Source organism: Phyllobates terribilis, unplaced genomic scaffold, assembly GCF_046119375.1.
Source record: "Phyllobates terribilis strain yellow unplaced genomic scaffold, ASM4611937v1 Scaffold_9__5_contigs__length_417890890, whole genome shotgun sequence".
NCBI classification, from domain to species: domain Eukaryota; kingdom Metazoa; phylum Chordata; class Amphibia; order Anura; family Dendrobatidae; genus Phyllobates; species Phyllobates terribilis.
In genome coordinates this window covers 301,318,659-301,338,610 of record NW_027362769.1, presented here as the reverse complement: position 1 = coordinate 301,338,610, position 19,952 = coordinate 301,318,659, and the positions used below count along the sequence as shown (strand labels likewise).

The window sequence follows — 19,952 nt, the reverse complement described above, 5'->3', positions numbered from 1 at the left end:
AAGCATGAAAGTTGATTCTTTTCTTCTTTCAAGAAAGCTGCTATAGTCCTATCGTCTGGTTTCTACATGTTCATGCAGGCAAGTTGGCTGTGTAGTTAAGATGATACATTAACAATGCAGTTAAGAGATTAAGCTATGCATGCATGGCTTTGAATTCAATCTGTCCTATTTCTTTTCTGATTCTTTTAAGTTTCCAGTTCAAGGTATTATTTTCTGCCCAAGCAATGAGTTCTTCAAACATGAAAGTTTAAATCTTCTACCATTCAAAAAGGCTGCTATCAAACTTTGCTTAGAGAGTCAGATACGTAAGGAGGAGGCATTTCAAAATAGTAAAATAAAATCCACTGGTTTTACTTTTTTCATGCTTGATTCCATCTTTCTTCCTCTTTAGCACTTATACCAGATTCTTACTCCCACTATTGCACTATCACAGAGACTTAGCAATGGCCAATTTGATGTTGTCCCACTATGAGGATAGAAAGCTTTATACTGAGAAGATGAAAAGAAGGCACTGCTGAGATTTGAACTCAAGATCTCCTGTTTACTAGACAGGCGCTTTAACCAACTAAGCCACAGCACCACAAGCTGGTGAGGATGGGAAAGCCAGGGAAGATTTAGTCACTAATCGATAATTTCAAGTGGTTAATTGAGCAAAACAACATTGAGCTTCAGTTCCATTCCACGCACAGCAGAAGCATTGAATAAGATGTCGCTCTCAGTCATGGCAATTAAGAAACCGAGTATTTTTTGAAGAGCATTCTCGAAAAGGACCATGACAAATTTGCAGAATGCGACCGAAGCTGTATCGAGAACAAGGGCTTGGGATTTGAAGTTCCATAATTAAATGATCCATCTTTTATCACAGCTGGAAATTGGGACTTGTTTTGCTTCCCAGTCATGAGACAGAATAGACAGATTGAAAGAATGCCACTGCAGTGCCAAAAGTAGAAACAATTAGGAATGATTGATAAGTTGCTATTAAAACCCTTTGCACTGGTTCATTTCTGATAAGGTTTGTAATAATCTAACTTTAGACAATAGATACTCTAGGAGATGAGATGAGGCCACACTGCCAAAAGCCTTTATACAATCTTCAGCAAAAACACCCTGACAGCTTAAAATCCTCATGAGATCTTACCTCCTAAATGAGACTTGGTCATGTAGATGAGGTGGCCGAGTGGTTAAGGTGATGGACTGCTAATCCATTGTGCTCTGCATGCATGGGTTCGAATCCCATCCTCGTCGGTATAATCTGCTTCTTTCCCTTTGACTAGATTGGCTTTCATTTTTAGGCAAAATGGTGTATACTTCAAGCATGAAAGTTGATTCTTTTCTCTTTCAAGAAAGCTGCTATAGTCCTATCGTCTGGTTTCTACATGTTCATGCAGACAAGTTGGCTGTGTAGTTAAGATGATACATTAACAATGCAGTTAAGAATTTGAGCTATGCATGCATGGCTTTGAATTCAATCTGTCCTATTTCTTTTCTGACTCTTTTAAGTTTCCAGCTCAAGGTTTTATTTTCTGCCCAAGCAATGAATTTTTCAAACATGAAAGTTTAAATCTTCTACCATTCAAGAAGACTGCTATCAAACTTTGCTTAGAGAGTCAGATACGTAAGGAGGTGGCATTTCAAAATAGTAAAATAAAACCCACTGGTTTTACTTTTTTCATGCTTGATTCCATCTGTCTTCCTCTTTAGCACTTATAGCAGATTCTTACTCCCACTATTGCACTATCACAGAGACTTAGCAAAGGCCAATTTGATGTTGCATGCATGGCTTTGAATTCAATCTGTCCTATTTCTTTTCTGATTCTTTTAAGTTTCCAGCTCAAGGTTTTATTTTCTGCCCAAGCAATGAATTATTCAAACATGAAAGTTTAAATCTTCTACCGTTCAAGAAGACTGCTATCAAACTTTGCTTAGAGAGTCAGATACGTAAGGAGGAGGCATTTCAAAATAGTAAAATAAAATCCACTGGTTCTACTTTTTTCATGCTTGATTCCATCTTTCTTCCTCTTTAGCACTTATAGCAGATTCTTACTCCCACTATTGCACTATCACAGAGACTTAGCAAAGGCCAATTTGATGTTGTCCCACTAAGAGGATAGAAAGCTTCATACTGAGAAGATAAAAAGAAGGCATTGCTGAGATTTGAACTCAGGATCTCCTGTTTACTAGACAGGCACTTTAACCAACTAAGCCACAGCACCACAAGCTGGTGAGGATGGGAAAGCCAGGGAAGATTTAGTCACTAATCGATAATTTCAAGTGGTTAATTGAGCAAAACAGCATTGAGCTTCAGTTCCATTCCACGCACAGCAGAAGCATTGAATAAGATGTCGCTCTCAGTCATGGCAATTAAGAAACCGAGTATTTTTTGAAGAGCATTCTCGAAAAGGACCATGACAAATTTGCAGAATGTGACAGAAGCCGTATCGAGAACAAGGGCTTGGGATTTGAAGTTCCATAATTAAATGATCCATTTTTTATCACAGCTGGAAATTGGGACTTGTTTTGCTTCCCAGTCATGAGACAGAATAGACAGATTGAAAGAATGCCACTGCAGTGCCAAAAGTAGAAACAATTAGGAATGATTGATAAGTTGCTATTAAAACCCTTTGCACTGGTTCATTTCTGATAAGGTTTGTCCTAATCTAACTTTAGACAATAGATACTCTAGGAGATGAGATGAGGCCACACTGCCAAAAGCCTTTATACAATCTTCAGCAAAAACACCCTGACAGCTTAAAATCCTCATGAGATCTTACCTCCTAATTTAAACTTAGTCATGTAGATGAGATGGCCGAGTGGTTGAGGCAACAGACAACTAATCCATTGTGCTCTGCATGCATGGGTTCGAATCCCCTCCTCGTCGGTATAATCTGTTTCTTTCCCTTTGACAAGAAAGGCTTTCATTTTTAGGCAAAATGGTGTATACTTCAAGCATGAAAATTGATTCTTTTCTCTTTCAAGAAAGCTGCAATAGTCCTATCGTCTGGTTTCTACATGTTCATGCAGGCAAGTTGGCTGTGTAGTTAAGATGATGCATGAACAATGCAGTTAAGAGATTGAGCTATGCATGCATGGATTTGAATTCAATCTGTCCTATTTCTTTTCTGATTCTTTTAAGTTTCCAGCTCAAGGTTTTATTTTCTGCCCAAGCAATGAATTCTTCAAACATGAAAGTTTAAATCTTCTACCATTCAAGAAGGCTGCTATCAAACTTTGCTTAGAGAGACAGATACGTAAGGAGGAGGCATTTCAAAATAGTAAAATAAAATCCACTGGTTTTACTTTTTTCATGCTTGATTCCATCTTTCTTCCTCTTTAGCACTTATAGCAGATTCTTACTCCCACTATTGCACTATCACAGAGACTTAGCAAAGGCCAATTTGATGTTGCATGCATGGCTTTGAATTCAATCTGTCCTATTTCTTTTCTGATTCTTTTAAGTTTCCAGCTCAAGGTTTTATTTTCTGCCCAAGCAATGAATTCTTCAAACATGAAAGTTTAAATCTTCTACCATTCAAGAAGGCTGCTATCAAACTTTGCTTAGAGAGTCAGATACGTAAGGAGGAGGCATTTGAAAATAGTAAAATAAAATCCACTGGTTTTACTTTTTTCATGCTTGATTCCATCTTTCTTCCTCTTTAGCACTTATAGCAGATTCTTACTCCCACTATTGCACTATCACAGAGACTTAGCAAAGGCCAATTTGATGTTGCATGCATGGCTTTGAATTCAATCTGTCCTATTTCTTTTCTGATTCTTTTAAGTTTCCAGCTCAAGGTTTTATTTTCTGCCCAAGCAATGAATTCTTCAAACATGAAAGTTTAAATCTTCTACCATTCAAGAAGGCTGCTATCAAACTTTGCTTAGAGAGTCAGATCCGTAAGTAGGAGGCATTTGAAAATAGTAAAATAAAATCCACTGGTTTTACTTTTTTCATGCTTGATTCCATCTTTCTTCCTCTTTAGCACTTATAGCAGATTCTTACTCCCACTATTGCACTATCACAGAGACTTAACAAAGGCCAATTTGATGTTGTCCCACTATGAGGATAGAAAGCTTCATACTGAGAAGATGAAAAGAAGGCACTGCTGAGATTTGAACTCAGGATCTCCTGTTTACTAGACAGGCACTTTAACCAACTAAGCCACAGCACCACAAGCTGGTGAGGACGGGAAAGCCAGGGAAGATTTAGTCACTAATCGATAATTTCAAGTGGTTAATTGAGCAAAACAACATTGAGCTTCAGTTCCATTCCACGCACAGCAGAAGCATTGAATAAGATGTCGCTCTCAGTCATGGCAATTAAGAAACCGAGTATTTTTTGAAGAGCATTCTCGAAAAGGACCATGACAAATTTTCAGAATGCGACAGAAGCTGTATCGAGAACAAGGGCTTGGTATTTGAAGTTCCATAATTAAATGATCCATCTTTTATCACAGCTGGAAATTGGGACTTGTTTTGCTTCCCAGTCATGAGACAGAATAGACAGATTGAAAGAATGCCACTGCAGTGCAAAAAGTAGAAACAATTAGGAATGATTGATAAGTTGCTATTAAAACCCTTTGCACTTCTTCATTTCTGATAAGGTTTGTCCTAATCTAACTTTAGACAATAGATACTCTAGGAGATGAGATGAGGCCACACTGCCAAAAGCCTTTATACAATCTTCAGCAAAAACACCCTGACAACTTAAAATCCTCATGAGATCTTACCTCCTAATTTAAACTTAGTCTTGTAGATGAGGTGGCCGAGTGGTTAATGCGATGGACTGCTAATCCATTGTGCTCTGCATGCTTGGGTTCGAATCCCATCCTCGTCGGTATAATCTGGTTCTTTCCCTTTGACAAGATTGGCTTTCATTTTTAGGCAAAATGGTGTATACTTCAAGCATGAAAGTTGATTATTTTCTCTTTCAAGAAAGCTGCTATAGTCCTATCGTCTGGTTTCTACATGTTCATGCAGGCAAGTTGGCTGCGTAGTTAAGATGATACATTAACAATGCAGTTAAGAGATTGAGCTATGCATGCATGGCTTTGAATTCAATCTGTCCTATTTCTTTTCTGATTCTTTTAAGTTTCCAGCTCAAGGTTTTATTTTCTGCCCAAGCAATGAATTCTTCAAACATGAAAGTTTAAATCTTCTACCATTCAAGAAGACTGCTATCAAACTTTGCTTAGAGAGTCAGATACGTAAGGAGGAGGCATTTCAAAATAGTAAAATAAAATCCACTGGTTTTACTTTTTTCATGCTTGATTCCATCTTTCTTCCTCTTTAGCACTTATAGCAGATTCTTACTCCCACTAGTGCACTATCACAGAGACTTAGCAAAGGCCAATTTGATGTTGCATGCATGGCTTTGAATTCAATCTGTCCTATTTCTTTTCTGATTCTTTTAAGTTTCCAGCTCAAGGTTTTATTTTCTGCCCAAGCAATGAATTATTCAAACATGAAAGTTTAAATCCTCTACCATTCAAGAAGGCTGCTATCAAACTTTGCTTAGAGAGTCAGATACGTAAGGAGGAGGCATTTCAAAATAGTAAAATAAAATCCACTGGTTCTACTTTTTTCATGCTTGATTCCATCTTTCTTCCTCTTTAGCACTTATAGCAGATTCTTACTCCCACTATTGCACTCTAACAGAGACTTAGCAAAGGCCAATTTGATGTTGTCCCACTATGAGGATAGAAAGCTTCATACTGAGAAGATGAAAGGAAGGCACTGCTCAGATTTGAACTCAGGATCTCCTGTTTACTAGACAGGCACTTTAACCAACTAAGCCACAGCACCACAAGCTGGTGAGGACGGGAAAGCCAGGGAAGATTTAGTCACTAATCGATAATTTCAAGTGGTTAATTGAGCAAAACAACATTGAGCTTCAGTTCCATTCCACGCACAGCAGAAGCATTGAATAAGATGTCGCTCTCAGTCATGGCAATTAAGAAACCGAGTATTTTTTGAAGAGCATTCTCGAAAAGGACCATGACAAATTTGCAGAATGTGACAGAAGCCGTATCGAGAACAAGGGCTTGGGATTTGAAGTTCCATAATTAAATGATCCATCTTTTATCACAGCTGGAAATTGGGACTTGTTTTGCTTCCCAGTCATGAGACAGAATAGACAGATTGAAAGAATGCCACTGCAGTGCCAAAAGTTGAAACAATTAGGAATGATTGATAAGTTGCTATTAAAACCCTTTGCACTGGTTCATTTCTGATAAGGTTTGTCCTAATCTAACTTTAGACAATAGATACTCTAGGAGATGAGATAAGGCCACACTGCCAAAAGCCTTTATACAATCTTCAGCAAAAACACCCTGACAGCTTAAAATCCTCATGAGATCTTACCTCCTAATTTAAACTTAGTCATGTAGATGAGATGGCCGAGTGGTTGAGGCAATGGACAGCTAATCCATTGTGCTCTGCATGCATGGGTTCGAATCCCCTCCTCGTCGGTATAATCTGCTTCTTTCCCTTTGACAAGAAAGGCTTTCATTTTTAGGCAAAATGGTGTATACTTCAAGCATGAAAATTGATTCTTTTCTCTTTCAAGAAAGCTGCAATAGTCCTATCGTCTGGTTTCTACATGTTCATGCAGGCAAGTTGGTTGTGTAGTTAAGATGATGCATTAACAATGCAGTTAAGAGATTGAGCTATGCATGCATGGATTTGAATTCAATCTGTCCTATTTCTTTTCTGATTCTTTTAAGTTTCCAGCTCAAGGTTTTATTTTCTGCCCAAGCAATGAATTCTTCAAACATGAAAGTTTAAATCTTCTACCATTCAAGAAGGCTGCTATCAAACTTTGCTTAGAGAGTCAGATACGTAAGGAGGAGGCATTTCAAAATAGTAAAATAAAATCCACTGGTTTTACTTTTTTCATGCTTGATTCCATCTTTCTTCCTCTTTAGCACTTATAGCAGATTCTTACTCCCACTATTGCACTATCACAGAGACTTAGCAAAGGCCAATTTGATGTTGCATGCATGGTTTGAATTCAATCTGTCCTATTTCTTTTCTGATTCTTTTAAGTTTCCAGCTCAAGGTTTTATTTTCTGCCCAAGCAATGAATTCTTCAAACATGAAAGTTTAAATCTTCTACCATTCAAGAAGGCTGCTATCAAACTTTGCTTAGAGAGTCAGATCCGTAAGGAGGAGGCATTTCAAAATAGTAATATAAAATCCACTGGTTTTACTTTTTTCATGCTTGATTCCATCTTTCTTCCTCTTTAGCACTTATAGCAGATTCTTACTCCCACTATTGCACTATCACAGAGACTTAGCAAAGGCCAATTTGATGTTGCATGCATGGCTTTGAATTCAATCTGTCCTATTTCTTTTCTGATTCTTTTAAGTTTCCAGCTCAAGGTTTTATTTTCTGCCCAAGCAATGAATTCTTCAAACATGAAAGTTTAAATCTTCTACCATTCAAGAAGGCTGCTATCAAACTTTGCTTAGAGAGTCAGATCCGTAAGGAGGAGGCATTTCAAAATAGTAAAATAAAATCCACTGGTTTTACTTTTTTCATGCTTGATTCCATCTTTCTTCCTCTTTAGCACTTATAGCAGATTCTTACTCCCACTATTGCACTATCACAGAGACTTAGCAAAGGCCAATTTGATGTTGCATGCATGGCTTTGAATTCAATCTGTCCTATTTCTTTTCTGATTCTTTTAAGTTTCCAGCTCAAGGTTTTATTTTCTGCCCAAGCAATGAATTCTTCAAATATGAAAGTTTAAATCTTCTACCATTCAAGAAGGCTGCTATCAAACTTTGCTTAGAGAGTCAGATACGTAAGGAGGAGGTATTTCAAAATAGTAAAATAAAATCCACTGGTTCTACTTTTTTCATTCTTGATTCCATCTTTCTTCCTCTTTAGCACTTAAAGCAGATTCTTACTCCCACTATTGCACTATCACAGAGACTTAGCAAAGGCCAATTTGATGTTGCATGCATGGATTTGAATTCAATCTGTCCTATTTCTTTTCTGATTCTTTTAAGTTTCCAGCTCAAGGTTTTATTTTCTGCCCAAGCAATGAATTCTTCAAACATGAAAGTTTAAATCTTCTACCATTCAAGAAGGCTGCTATCAAACTTTGCTTAGAGAGTCAGATACGTAAGGAGGAGGCATTTCAAAATAGTAAAATAAAATCCACTGGTTTTACTTTTTTCATGCTTGATTCCATCTTTCTTCCTCTTTAGCACTTATAGCAGATTCTTACTCCCACTATTGCACTATCACAGAGACTTAGCAAAGGCCAATTTGATGTTGCATGCATGGCTTTGAATTCAATCTGTAATATTTCTTTTCTGATTCTTTTAAGTTTCCAGCTCAAGGTTTTATTTTCTGCCCAAGCAATGAATTCTTCAAACATGAAAGTTTAAATATTCTACCATTCAAGAAGGCTGCTATCAAACTTTGCTTAGAGAGTCAGATACGTAAGGAGGAGGCATTTCAAAATAGTAAAATAAAATCCATTGGTTCTACTTTTTTCATGCTTGATTCCATCTTTCTTCCTCTTTAGCACTTATAGCAGATTCTTACTCCCACTATTGCACTATCACAGAGACTTAGGAAAGGCCAATTTGATGTTGTCCCACTATGAGGAAAGAAAGCTTCATACTGAGAAGATGAAAAGAAGTCACTGCTGAGATTTGAACTCAGTATCTCCTGTTTACTAGACAGGCACTTTAACCAACTAAGCCACAGCACCACAAGCTGGTGAGGACGGGAAAGCCAGGGAAGATTTAGTCACTAATCGATAATTTCAAGTGGTTAATTGAGCAAAACAACATTGAGCTTCAGTTCCATTCCACGCACAGCAGAAGCATTGAATAAGATGTCGCTCTCAGTCATGGCAATTAAGAAACCGAGTATTTTTTGAAGAGCATTCTCGAAAAGGACCATGACAAATTTGCAGAATGCGACAGAAGCTGTATCGAGAACAAGGGCTTGGTATTTGAAGTTCCATAATTAAATGATCCATCTTTTATCACAGCTGGAAATTGGGACTTGTTTTGCTTCCCAGTCATGAGACAGAATAGACAGATTGAAAGAATGCCACTACAGTGCCAAAAGTAGAAACAATTAGGAACGATTGATAAGTTGCTATTAAAACCCTTTGCACTGGTTCATTTCTGATAAGGTTTGTCCTAATCTAACTTTAGACAATAGATACTCTAGGAGATGAGATGAGGCCACACTGCCAAAAGCCTTTATACAATCTTCAGCAAAAACACCCTGACAGCTTAAAATCCTCATGAGATCTTACCTCCTAATTTAAACTTGGTCAAGTAGACGAGGTGGCCGAGTGGTTAATGCGATGGACTTTTAATCCATTGTGCTCTGCATGCTTGGGTTCGAATTCCATCCTCGTCGGTATAATCTGCTTCTTTCCCTTTGACAAAATTGGCTTTCAATTTTAGGCAAAATGGTGTATACTTCAAGCATGAAAGTTGATTATTTTCTCTTTCAAGAAAGCTGCTATAGTCCTATCGTCTGGTTTCTACATGTTCATGCAGGCAAGTTGGCTGCGTAGTTAAGATGATACATTAACAATGCAGTTAAGAGATTGAGCTATGCATGCATGGCTTTGAATTCAATCTGTCCTATTTCTTTTCTGATTCTTTTAAGTTTCCAGCTCAAGGTTTTATTTTCTGCCCAAGCAATGAATTCTTCAAACATGAAAGTTTAAATCTTCTACCATTCAAGAAGGCTGCTATCAAACTTTGCTTAGAGAGTCAGATACGTAAGGAGGAGGCATTTCAAAATAGTAAAATAAAATCCACTGGTTTTACTTTTTTCATGCTTGATTCCATCTTTCTTCCTCTTTAGCACTTATAGCAGATTCTAACTCCCACTATTGCACTATCACAGAGACTTAGCAAAGGCCAATTTGATGTTGCATGCAGTGCTTTGAATTCAATCTGTCCTATTTCTTTTCTGATTCTTTTAAGTTTCCAGCTCAAGGTTTTATTTTCTCCCCAAGCAATGAATTCTTCAAACATGAAAGTTTAAATCTTCTACCATTCAAGAAGGCTGCTATCAAACTTTGCTTAGAGAGTCAGATCCGTAATGAGGAGGCATTTCAAAATAGTAAAATAAAACCCACTGGTTTTACTTTTTTCATGCTTGATTCCATCTTTCTTCCTCTTTAGCACTTATAGCAGATTCTTACTCCCACTATTGCACTATCACAGAGACTTAACAAAGGCCAATTTGATGTTGTCCCACTATGAGGATAGAAAGCTTCATACTGAGAAGATGAAAAGAAGGCACTGCTGAGATTTGAACTCAGGATTTTCTGTTTACTAGACAGGCGCTTTAACCAACTAAGCCACAGCACCACAAGCTGGTGAAAATGGGAAAGCCAGGGAAGATTTAGTCACTAATCGATAATTTCAAGTGGATAAATGAGCAAAACAGCATTGAGCTTCAGTTCCATTCCACGCACAGCAGAAGCATTGAATAAGATGTCGCTCTCAGTCATGGCAATTAAGAAACCGAGTATTTTTTGAAGAGCATTCTCGAAAAGGACCATGACAAATTTGCAGAATGTGACAGAAGCCGTATCGAGAACAAGGGCTCGGGATTTGAAGTTCCATAATTAAATGATCCATTTTTTATCACAGCTGGAAATTGGGACTTGTTTTGCTTCCCAGTCATGAGACAGAATAGACAGATTGAAAGAATACCACTGCAGTGCCAAAAGTAGAAACAATTAGGAATGATTGATAAGTTGCTATTAAAACCCTTTGCACTGGTTCATTTCTGATAAGGTTTGTCCTAATCTAACTTTAGACAATAGATACTCTAGGAGATGAGATGAGGCCACACTGCCAAAAGCCTTTATACAATCTTCAGCAAAAACACCCTGACAGCTTAAAATCCTCATGAGATCTTACCTCCTAATTTATACTTAGTCATGTAGATGAGGTGGCCGAGTGGTTAAGGCGATGGACTGCTAATCCATTGTGCTCTGCATGCATGGGTTCGAATCCCATCCTCGTCGGTATAATCTGCTTCTTTCACATTGACAAGATTGGCTTTCATTTTTAGGCAAAATGGTGTATACTTCAAGCATGAAAGTTGATTCTTTTCTCTTTCAAGAAAGCTGCTATAGTACTATCGTCTGGTTTCTACATGTTCATGCAGGCAAGTTGGCTGCGTAGTTAAGATGATACATTAACAATGCAGTTAAGAGATTGAGCTATGCATGCATGGCTTTGAATTCAATCTGTCCTATTTCTTTTCTGATTCTTTTAAGTTTCCAGCTCAAGGTTTTATTTTCTGCCCAAGCAATGAATTCTTCAAACATGAAAGTTTAAATCTTCTACCATTCAAGAAGGCTGCTATCAAACTTTGCTTAGAGAGTCATATACGTAAGGAGGAGGCATTTCAAAATAGTAAAATAAAATCCACTGGTTTTACTTTTTTCATGCTTGATTCCATCTTTCTTCCTCTTTAGCACTTATAGCAGATTCTTACTCCCACTATTGCACTATCACAGAGACTTAGCAAAGGCCAATTTGATGTTGCATGCATGGCTTTGAACTCAATCTGTCCTATTTCTTTTCTGATTCTTTTAAGTTTCCAGCTCAAGGTTTTATTTTCTGCCCAAGCAATGAATTCTTCAAACATGAAAGTTTAAATCTTCTACCATTCAAGAAGGCTGCTATCAAACGTTGCTTAGAGAGTCATATACGTAAGGAGGAGGCATTTCAAAATAGTAAAATAAAATCCACTGGTTTTACTTTTTTCATGCTTGATTCCATCTTTCTTCCTCTTTAGCACTTATAGCAGATTCTTACTCCCACTATTGCACTATCACAGAGACTTAGCAAAGGCCAATTTGATGTTGCATGCATGGCTTTGAACTCAATCTGTCCTATTTCTTTTCTGATTCTTTTAAGTTTCCAGCTCAAGGTTTTATTTTCTGCCCAAGCAATGAATTCTTCAAACATGAAAGTTTAAACCTTCTACCATTCAAGAAGGCTGCTATCAAACTTTGCTTAGAGAGTCAAATACGTAAGGAGGAGGCATTTCAAAATAGTAAAATAAAATCCACTGGTTTTACTTTTTTCATGCTTGATTCCATCTTTCTTCCTCTTTAGCACTTATAGCAGATTCTTACTCCCACTAGTGCACTATCACAGAGACTTAGCAAAGGCCAATTTGATGTTGCATGCATGGCTTTGAATTCAATCTGTCCTATTTCTTTTCTGATTCTTTTAAGTTTCCAGCTCAAGGTTTTATTTTCTGCCCAAGCAATGAATTCTTCAAACATGAAAGTTTAAATCTTCTACCATTCAAGAAGGCTGCTATCAAACTTTGCTTAGAGAGTCATATACGTAAGGAGGAGGCATTTCAAAATAGTAAAATAAAATCCACTGGTTTTACTTTTTTCATGCTTGATTCCATCTTTCTTCCTCTTTAGCACTTATAGCAGATTCTTACTCCCACTATTGCACTATCACAGAGACTTAGCAAAGGCCAATTTGATGTTGCATGCATGGCTTTGAACTCAATCTGTCCTATTTCTTTTCTGATTCTTTTAAGTTTCCAGCTCAAGGTTTTATTTTCTGCCCAAGCAATGAATTCTTCAAACATGAAAGTTTAAATCTTCTACCATTCAAGAAGGCTGCTATCAAACTTTGCTTAGAGAGTCATATACGTAAGGAGGAGGCATTTCAAAATAGTAAAATAAAATCCACTGGTTTTACTTTTTTCATGCTTGATTTCATCTTTCTTCCTCTTTAGCACTTATAGCAGATTCTTACTCCCACTATTGCACTATCACAGAGACTTAGCAAAGGCCAATTTGATGTTGCATGCATGGCTTTGAACTCAATCTGTCCTATTTCTTTTCTGATTCTTTTAAGTTTCCAGCTCAAGGTTTTATTTTCTGCCCAAGCAATGAATTCTTCAAACATGAAAGTTTAAACCTTCTACCATTCAAGAAGGCTGCTATCAAACTTTGCTTAGAGAGTCAGATACGTAAGGAGGAGGCATTTCAAAATAGTAAAATAAAATCCACTGGTTTTACTTTTTTCATGCTTGATTCCATCTTTCTTCCTCTTTAGCACTTATAGCAGATTGTTACTCCCACTATTGCACTATCACAGAGACTTAGCAAAGGCCAATTTGATGTTGCATGCATGGCTTTGAACTCAATCTGTCCTATTTCTTTTCTGATTCTTTTAAATTTCCAGCTCAAGGTTTTATTTTCTGCCCAAGCAATGAATTCTTCAAACATGAAAGTTTAAACCTTCTACCATTCAAGAAGGCTGCTATCAAACTTTGCTTAGAGAGTCAGATACGTAAGGAGGAGGCATTTCAAAATAGTAAAATAAAATCCACTGGTTTTACTTTTTTCATGCTTGATTCCATCTTTCTTCCTCTTTAGCACTTATATCAGATTCTTACTCCGACTATTGCACTATCACAGAGACTTAGCAAAGGCCAATTTGATGTTGCATGCATGGCTTTGAACTCAATCTGTCCTATTTCTTTTCTGATTCTTTTAAGTTTCCAGCTCAAGGTTTTATTTTCTGCCCAAGCAATGAATTCTTCAAACTTGAAAGTTTAAACCTTCTACCATTCAAGAAGGCTGCTATCAAACTTTGCTTAGAGAGTCAGATACGTAAGGAGGAGGCATTTCAAAATAGTAAAATAAAATCCACTGGTTTTACTTTTTTCATGCTTGATTCCATCTTTCTTCCTCTTTAGCACTTATAGCAGATTCTTACTCCCACTATTGCACTATCACAGAGACTTAGCAAAGGCCAATTTGATGTTGCATGCATGGCTTTGAATTCAATCTGTACTATTTCTTTTCTGATTCTTTTAAGTTTCCAGCTCAAGGTTTTATTTTCTGCCCAAGCAATGAATTATTCAAACATGAAAGTTTAAATCTTCTACCATTCAAGAAGGCTGCTATCAAACTTTGCTTAGAGAGTCAGATACGTAAGGAGGAGGCATTTCAAAATAGTAAAATAAAATCCATTGGTTCTACTTTTTTCATGCTTGATTCCATCTTTCTTCCTCTTTAGCACTTATAGCAGATTCTTACTCCCACTATTGCACTATCACAGAGACTTAGCAAAGGCCAATTTGATGTTGTCCCACTATGAGGATAGAAAGCTTCATACTGAGAAGATGAAAAGAAGGCACTGCTGAGATTTGAACTCAGTATCTCCTGTTTACTAGACAGGCACTTTAACCAACTAAGCCACAGCACCACAAGCTGGTGAGGACGGGAAAGCCAGGGAAGATTTAGTCACTAATCGATAATTTCAAGTGGTTAATTGAGCAAAACAACATTGAGCTTCAGTTCCATTCCACGCACAGCAGAAGCATTGAATAAGATGTCGCTCTCAGTCATGGCAATTAAGAAACCGAGTATTTTTTGAAGAGCATTCTCGAAAAGGACCATGACAAATTTGCAGAATGCGACAGAAGCTGTATCGAGAACAAGGGCTTGGTATTTGAAGTTCCATAATTAAATGATCCATCTTTTATCACAGCTGGAAATTGGGACTTGTTTTGCTTCCCAGTCATGAGACAGAATAGACAGATTGAAAGAATGCCACTACAGTGCCAAAAGTAGAAACAATTAGGAATGATTGATAAGTTGCTATTAAAACCCTTTGCACTGGTTCATTTCTGATAAGGTTTGTCCTAATCTAACTTTAGACAATAGATACTCTAGATGAGATGAGGCCACACTGCCAAAAGCCTTTATACAATCTTCAGCAAAAACACCCTGACAGCTTAAAATCCTCATGAGATCTTACCTCCTAATTTAAACTTGGTCAAGTAGACGAGGTTGCCGTGTGGTTAATGCGATGGACTTTTAATCCATTGTGCTTTGCATGCATGGGTTCGAATCCCATCCTCGTCAGTATAATCTGTTTCTTTCCCTTTGACAAAATTGGCTTTCATTTTTAGGCAAAATGGTGTATACTTCAAGCATGAAAGTTGATTATTTTCTCTTTCAAGAAAGTTGCTATAGTCCTATCGTCTGGTTTCTACATGTTCATGCAGGCAAGTTGGCTGCGTAGTTAAGATGATACATTAACAATGCAGTTAAGAGATTGAGCTATGCATGCATGGCTTTGAATTCAATCTGTCCTATTTCTTTTCTGATTCTTTTAAGTTTCCAGCTCAAGGTTTTATTTTCTGCCCAAGCAATGAATTCTTCAAACATGAAAGTTTAAATCTTCTACCATTCAAGAAGGCTGCTATCAAACTTTGCTTAGAGAGTCAGATACGTAAGGAGGAGGCATTTCAAAATAGTAAAATAAAATCCACTGGTTTTACTTTTTTCATGCTTGATTCCATCTTTCTTCCTCTTTAGCACTTATAGCAGATTCTTACTCCCACTATTGCACTATCACAGAGACTTAGCAAAGGCCAATTTGATGTTGCATGCATGGCTTTGAACTCAATCTGTCCTGTATCTTTTCTGATTCTTTTAAGTTTCCAGCTCAAGGTTTTATTTTCTGCCCAAGCAATGAATTCTTCAAACATGAAAGTTTAAACCTTCTACCATTCAAGAAGGCTGCTATCAAACTTTGCTTAGAGAGTCAGATACGTAAGGAGGAGGCATTTCAAAATAGTAAAATAAAATCCACTGGTTTTACTTTTTTCATGCTTGATTCCATCTTTCTTCCTCTTTAGCACTTATAGCAGATACTTACTCCCACTATTGCACTATCACAGAGACTTAGCAAAGGCCAATTTGATGTTGCATGCATGGCTTTGAACTCAATCTGTCCTATTTCTTTTCTGATTCTTTTAAGTTTCCAGCTCAAGGTTTTATTTTCTGCCCAAGCAATGAATTCTTCAAACATGAAAGTTTAAACCTTCTACCATTCAAGAAGGCTGCTATCAAACTTTGTTTAGAGAGTCAGATACGTAAGGAGGAGGCATTTCAAAATAGTAAAATAAAATCCACTGGTTTTACTTTTTTCATGCTTGATTCCATCTTTCTTCCTCTTTAGCACTTATATCAGATTCTTACTCCCACTATTGCACTATCACAGAGACTTAGCAAAGGCCAATTTGATGTTGCATGCATGGCTTTGAACTCAATCTGTCCTATTTCTTTTCTGATTCTTTTAAGTTTCCAGCTCAAGGTTTTATTTTCTGCCCAAGCAATGAATTCTTCAAACTTGAGAGTTTAAACCTTCTACCATTCAAGAAGGCTGCTATCAAACTTTGCTTAGAGAGTCAGATACGTAAGGAGGAGGCATTTCAAAATAGTAAAATAAAATCCACTGGTTTTACTTTTTTCATGCTTGATTCCATCTTTCTTCCTCTTTAGCACTTATAGCAGATTCTTACTCCCACTATTGCACTATCACAGAGACTTAGCAAAGGCCAATTTGATGTTGCATGCATGGCTTTGAATTCAATCTGTACTATTTCTTTTCTGATTCTTTTAAGTTTCCAGCTCAAGGTTTTATTTTCTGCCCAAGCTATGAATTATTCAAACATGAAAGTTTAAATCTTCTACCATTCAAGAAGGCTGCTATCAAACTTTGCTTAGAGAGTCAGATACGTAAGGAGGAGGCATTTCAAAATAGTAAAATAAAATCCATTGGTTCTACTTTTTTCATGCTTGATTCCATCTTTCTTCCTCTTTAGCACTTATAGCAGATTCTTACTCCCACTATTGCACTATCACAGAGACTTAGCAAAGGCCAATTTGATGTTGCATGCATGGCTTTGAATTCAATCTGTACTATTTCTTTTCTGATTCTTTTAAGTTTCCAGCTCAAGGTTTTATTTTCTGCCCAAGCAATGAATTATTCAAACATGAAAGTTTAAATCTTCTACCATTCAAGAAGGCTGCTATCAAACTTTGCTTAGAGAGTCAGATACGTAAGGAGGAGGCATTTCAAAATAGTAAAATAAAATCCATTGGTTCTACTTTTTTCATGCTTGATTCCATCTTTCTTCCTCTTTAGCACTTATAGCAGATTCTTACTCCCACTATTGCACTATCACAGAGACTTAGCAAAGGCCAATTTGATGTTGTCCCACTATGAGGATAGAAAGCTTCATACTGAGAAGATGAAAAGAAGGCACTGCTGAGATTTGAACTCAGTATCTCCTGTTTACTAGACAGACACTTTAACCAACTAAGCCACAACACCACAAGCTGGTGAGGACGGGAAAGCCAGGGAAGATTTAGTCACTAATCGATAATTTCAAGTGGTTAATTGAGCAAAACAACATTGAGCTTCAGTTCCATTCCACGCACAGCAGAAGCATTGAATAAGATGTCGCTCTCAGTCATGGCAATTAAGAAACCGAGTATTTTTTGAAGAGCATTCTCGAAAAGGACCATGACAAATTTGCAGAATGCGACAGAAGCTGTATCGAGAACAAGGGCTTGGTATTTGAAGTTCCCTAATTAAATGATCCATCTTTTATCACAGCTGGAAATTGGGACTTGTTTTGCTTCCCAGTCATGAGACAGAATAGACAGATTGAAAGAATGCCACTACAGTGCCAAAAGTAGAAACAATTAGGAATGATTGATAAGTTGCTATTAAAACCCTTTGCACTGGTTCATTTCTGATAAGGTTTGTCCTAATCTAACTTTAGACAATAGATACTCTAGATGAGATGAGGCCACACTGCCAAAAGCCTTTATACAATCTTCAGCAAAAACACCCTGACAGCTTAAAATCCTCATGAGATCTTACCTCCTAATTTAAACTTGGTCAAGTAGACGAGGTGGCCGAGTGGTTAATGCGATGGACTTTTAATCCATTGGGCTCTGCATGCATGGGTTCGAATCCCATTCTCATCGGTATAATCTGCTTCTTTCCCTTTGACAAAATTGGCTTTCATTTTTAGGCAAAATGGTGTATACTTCAAGCATGAAAGTTGATTATTTTCTCTTTCAAGAAAGTTGCTATAGTCCTATCGTCTGGTTTCTACATGTTCATGCAGGCAAGTTGGCTGCGTAGTTAAGATGATACATTAACAATGCAGTTAAGAGATTGAGCTATGCATGCATGGCTTTGAATTCAATCTGTCCTATTTCTTTTCTGATTCTTTTAAATTTCCAGCTCAAGGTTTTATTTTCTGCCCAAGCAATGAATTCTTCAAACATGAAAGTTTAAATCTTCTACCATTCAAGAAGGCTGCTATCAAACTTTGCTTAGAGAGTCAGATACGTAAGGAGGAGGCATTTCAAAATAGTAAAATAAAATCCACTGGTTTTACTTTTTTCATGCTTGATTCCATCTTTCTTCCTCTTTAGCACTTATAGCAGATTCTTACTCCCACTATTGCACTATCACAGAGACTTAGCAAAGGCCAATTTGATGTTGCATGCATGGCTTTGAACTCAATCTGTCCTATTTCTTTTCTGATTCTTTTAAGTTTCCAGCTAAAGGTTTTATTTTCTGCCCAAGCAATGAATTCTTCAAACATGAAAGTTTAAACCTTCTACCATTCAAGAAGGCTGCTATCAAACTTTGCTTAGAGAGTCAGATACGTAAGGAGGAGGCATTTCAAAATAGTAAAATAAAATCCACTGGTTTTACTTTTTTCATGCTTGATTCCATCTTTCTTCCTCTTTAGCACTTATAGCAGATTCTTACTCCCACTATTGCACTATCACAGAGACTTAGCAAAGGCCAATTTGATGTTGCATGCATGGCTTTGAACTCAATCTGTCCTATTTCTTTTCTGATTCTTTTAAGTTTCCAGCTCAAGGTTTTATTTTCTGCCCAAGCAATGAATTCTTCAAACATGAAAGTTTAAACCTTCTACCATTCAAGAAGGCTGCTATCAAACTTTGCTTAGAGAGTCAGATACGTAAGGAGGAGGCATTTCAAAATAGTAAAATAAAATCCACTGGTTTTACTTTTTTCATGCTTGATTCCATCTTTCTTCCTCTTTAGCACTTATATCAGATTCTTACTCCCACTATTGCACTATCACAGAGACTTAGCAAAGGCCAATTTGATGTTGCATGCATGGCTTTGAACTCAATCTGTCCTATTTCTTTTCTGATTCTTTTAAGTTTCCAGCTCAAGGTTTTATTTTCTGCCCAAGCAATGAATTCTTCAAACTTGAAAGTTTAAACCTTCTACCATTCAAGAAGGCTGCTATCAAACTTTGCTTAGAGAGTCAGATACGTAAGGAGGAGGCATTTCAAAATAGTAAAATAAAATCCACTGGTTTTACTTTTTTCATGCTTGATTCCATCTTTCTTCCTCTTTAGCACTTATAGCAGATTCTTACTCCCACTATTGCACTATCACAGAGACTTAGCAAAGGCCAATTTGATGTTGCATGCATGGCTTTGAACTCAATCTGTCCTATTTCTTTTCTGATTCTTTTAAGTTTCCAGCTCAAGGTTTTATTTTCTGCCCAAGCAATGAATTCTTCAAACATGAAAGTTTAAACCTTCTACCATTCAAGAAGGCTGCTATCAAACTTTGCTTAGAGAGTCAGATACGTAAGGAGGAGGCATTTCAAAATAGTAAAATAAAATCCACTGGTTTTACTTTTTTCATGCTTGATTCCATATTTCTTCCTCTTTAGCACTTATAGCAGATTCTTACTCCCACTATTGCACTATCACAGAGACTTAGCAAAGGCCAATTTGATGTTGCATGCATGGCTTTGAACTCAATCTGTCCTATTTCTTTTCTGACTCTTTTAAGTTTCCAGCTCAAGGTTTTATTTTCTGCCCAAGCAATGAATTCTTCAAACTTGAAAGTTTAAACCTTCTACCATTCAAGAAGGCTGCTATCAAACTTTGTGTTATGCACACGCCCGGGCTAAGCGGCGTGTGCGTGTGATTGGTAGTGATTCCACTGGACCGTGCCGGAGAGTGAATGCCTGGAGGGGCGTGACTAGGTATTCACCCGATCCGACCAGGGTCGCACGACGGCATACGACGCCAGTG

At 37.3% G+C, this 19,952-nt stretch overlaps 10 non-coding genes across 10 annotated transcripts; 2 read left to right on the top strand and 8 right to left on the bottom strand.

Annotated features, from left to right (window-relative positions):
* Positions 1-506: 506 nt before the first annotated feature.
* TRNAT-AGU (transfer RNA threonine (anticodon AGU)) lies at positions 507-580 on the bottom strand. Its single transcript has one exon. It is a non-coding gene; the product is annotated as a tRNA-Thr (tRNA).
* Positions 581-1,163: 583 nt separating this feature from the next.
* On the top strand, positions 1,164-1,245 carry TRNAS-GCU (transfer RNA serine (anticodon GCU)). The gene has a single exon. It is a non-coding gene; the product is annotated as a tRNA-Ser (tRNA).
* An 894-nt stretch (positions 1,246-2,139) lies between these two features.
* On the bottom strand, positions 2,140-2,213 carry TRNAT-AGU (transfer RNA threonine (anticodon AGU)). The gene has a single exon. It is a non-coding gene; the product is annotated as a tRNA-Thr (tRNA).
* A 1,882-nt stretch (positions 2,214-4,095) lies between these two features.
* TRNAT-AGU (transfer RNA threonine (anticodon AGU)) lies at positions 4,096-4,169 on the bottom strand. Its single transcript has one exon. It is a non-coding gene; the product is annotated as a tRNA-Thr (tRNA).
* A 1,559-nt stretch (positions 4,170-5,728) lies between these two features.
* TRNAT-AGU (transfer RNA threonine (anticodon AGU)) lies at positions 5,729-5,802 on the bottom strand. Its single transcript has one exon. It is a non-coding gene; the product is annotated as a tRNA-Thr (tRNA).
* Positions 5,803-8,652: 2,850 nt separating this feature from the next.
* Positions 8,653-8,726, bottom strand: TRNAT-AGU (transfer RNA threonine (anticodon AGU)). Its single transcript has one exon. It is a non-coding gene; the product is annotated as a tRNA-Thr (tRNA).
* A 1,559-nt stretch (positions 8,727-10,285) lies between these two features.
* Positions 10,286-10,359, bottom strand: TRNAT-AGU (transfer RNA threonine (anticodon AGU)). The gene has a single exon. It is a non-coding gene; the product is annotated as a tRNA-Thr (tRNA).
* A 583-nt stretch (positions 10,360-10,942) lies between these two features.
* Positions 10,943-11,024, top strand: TRNAS-GCU (transfer RNA serine (anticodon GCU)). Its single transcript has one exon. It is a non-coding gene; the product is annotated as a tRNA-Ser (tRNA).
* Positions 11,025-14,179: 3,155 nt separating this feature from the next.
* On the bottom strand, positions 14,180-14,253 carry TRNAT-AGU (transfer RNA threonine (anticodon AGU)). Its single transcript has one exon. It is a non-coding gene; the product is annotated as a tRNA-Thr (tRNA).
* A 2,848-nt stretch (positions 14,254-17,101) lies between these two features.
* Positions 17,102-17,175, bottom strand: TRNAT-AGU (transfer RNA threonine (anticodon AGU)). Its single transcript has one exon. It is a non-coding gene; the product is annotated as a tRNA-Thr (tRNA).
* Between the last annotated feature and the right edge of the window lie 2,777 nt (positions 17,176-19,952).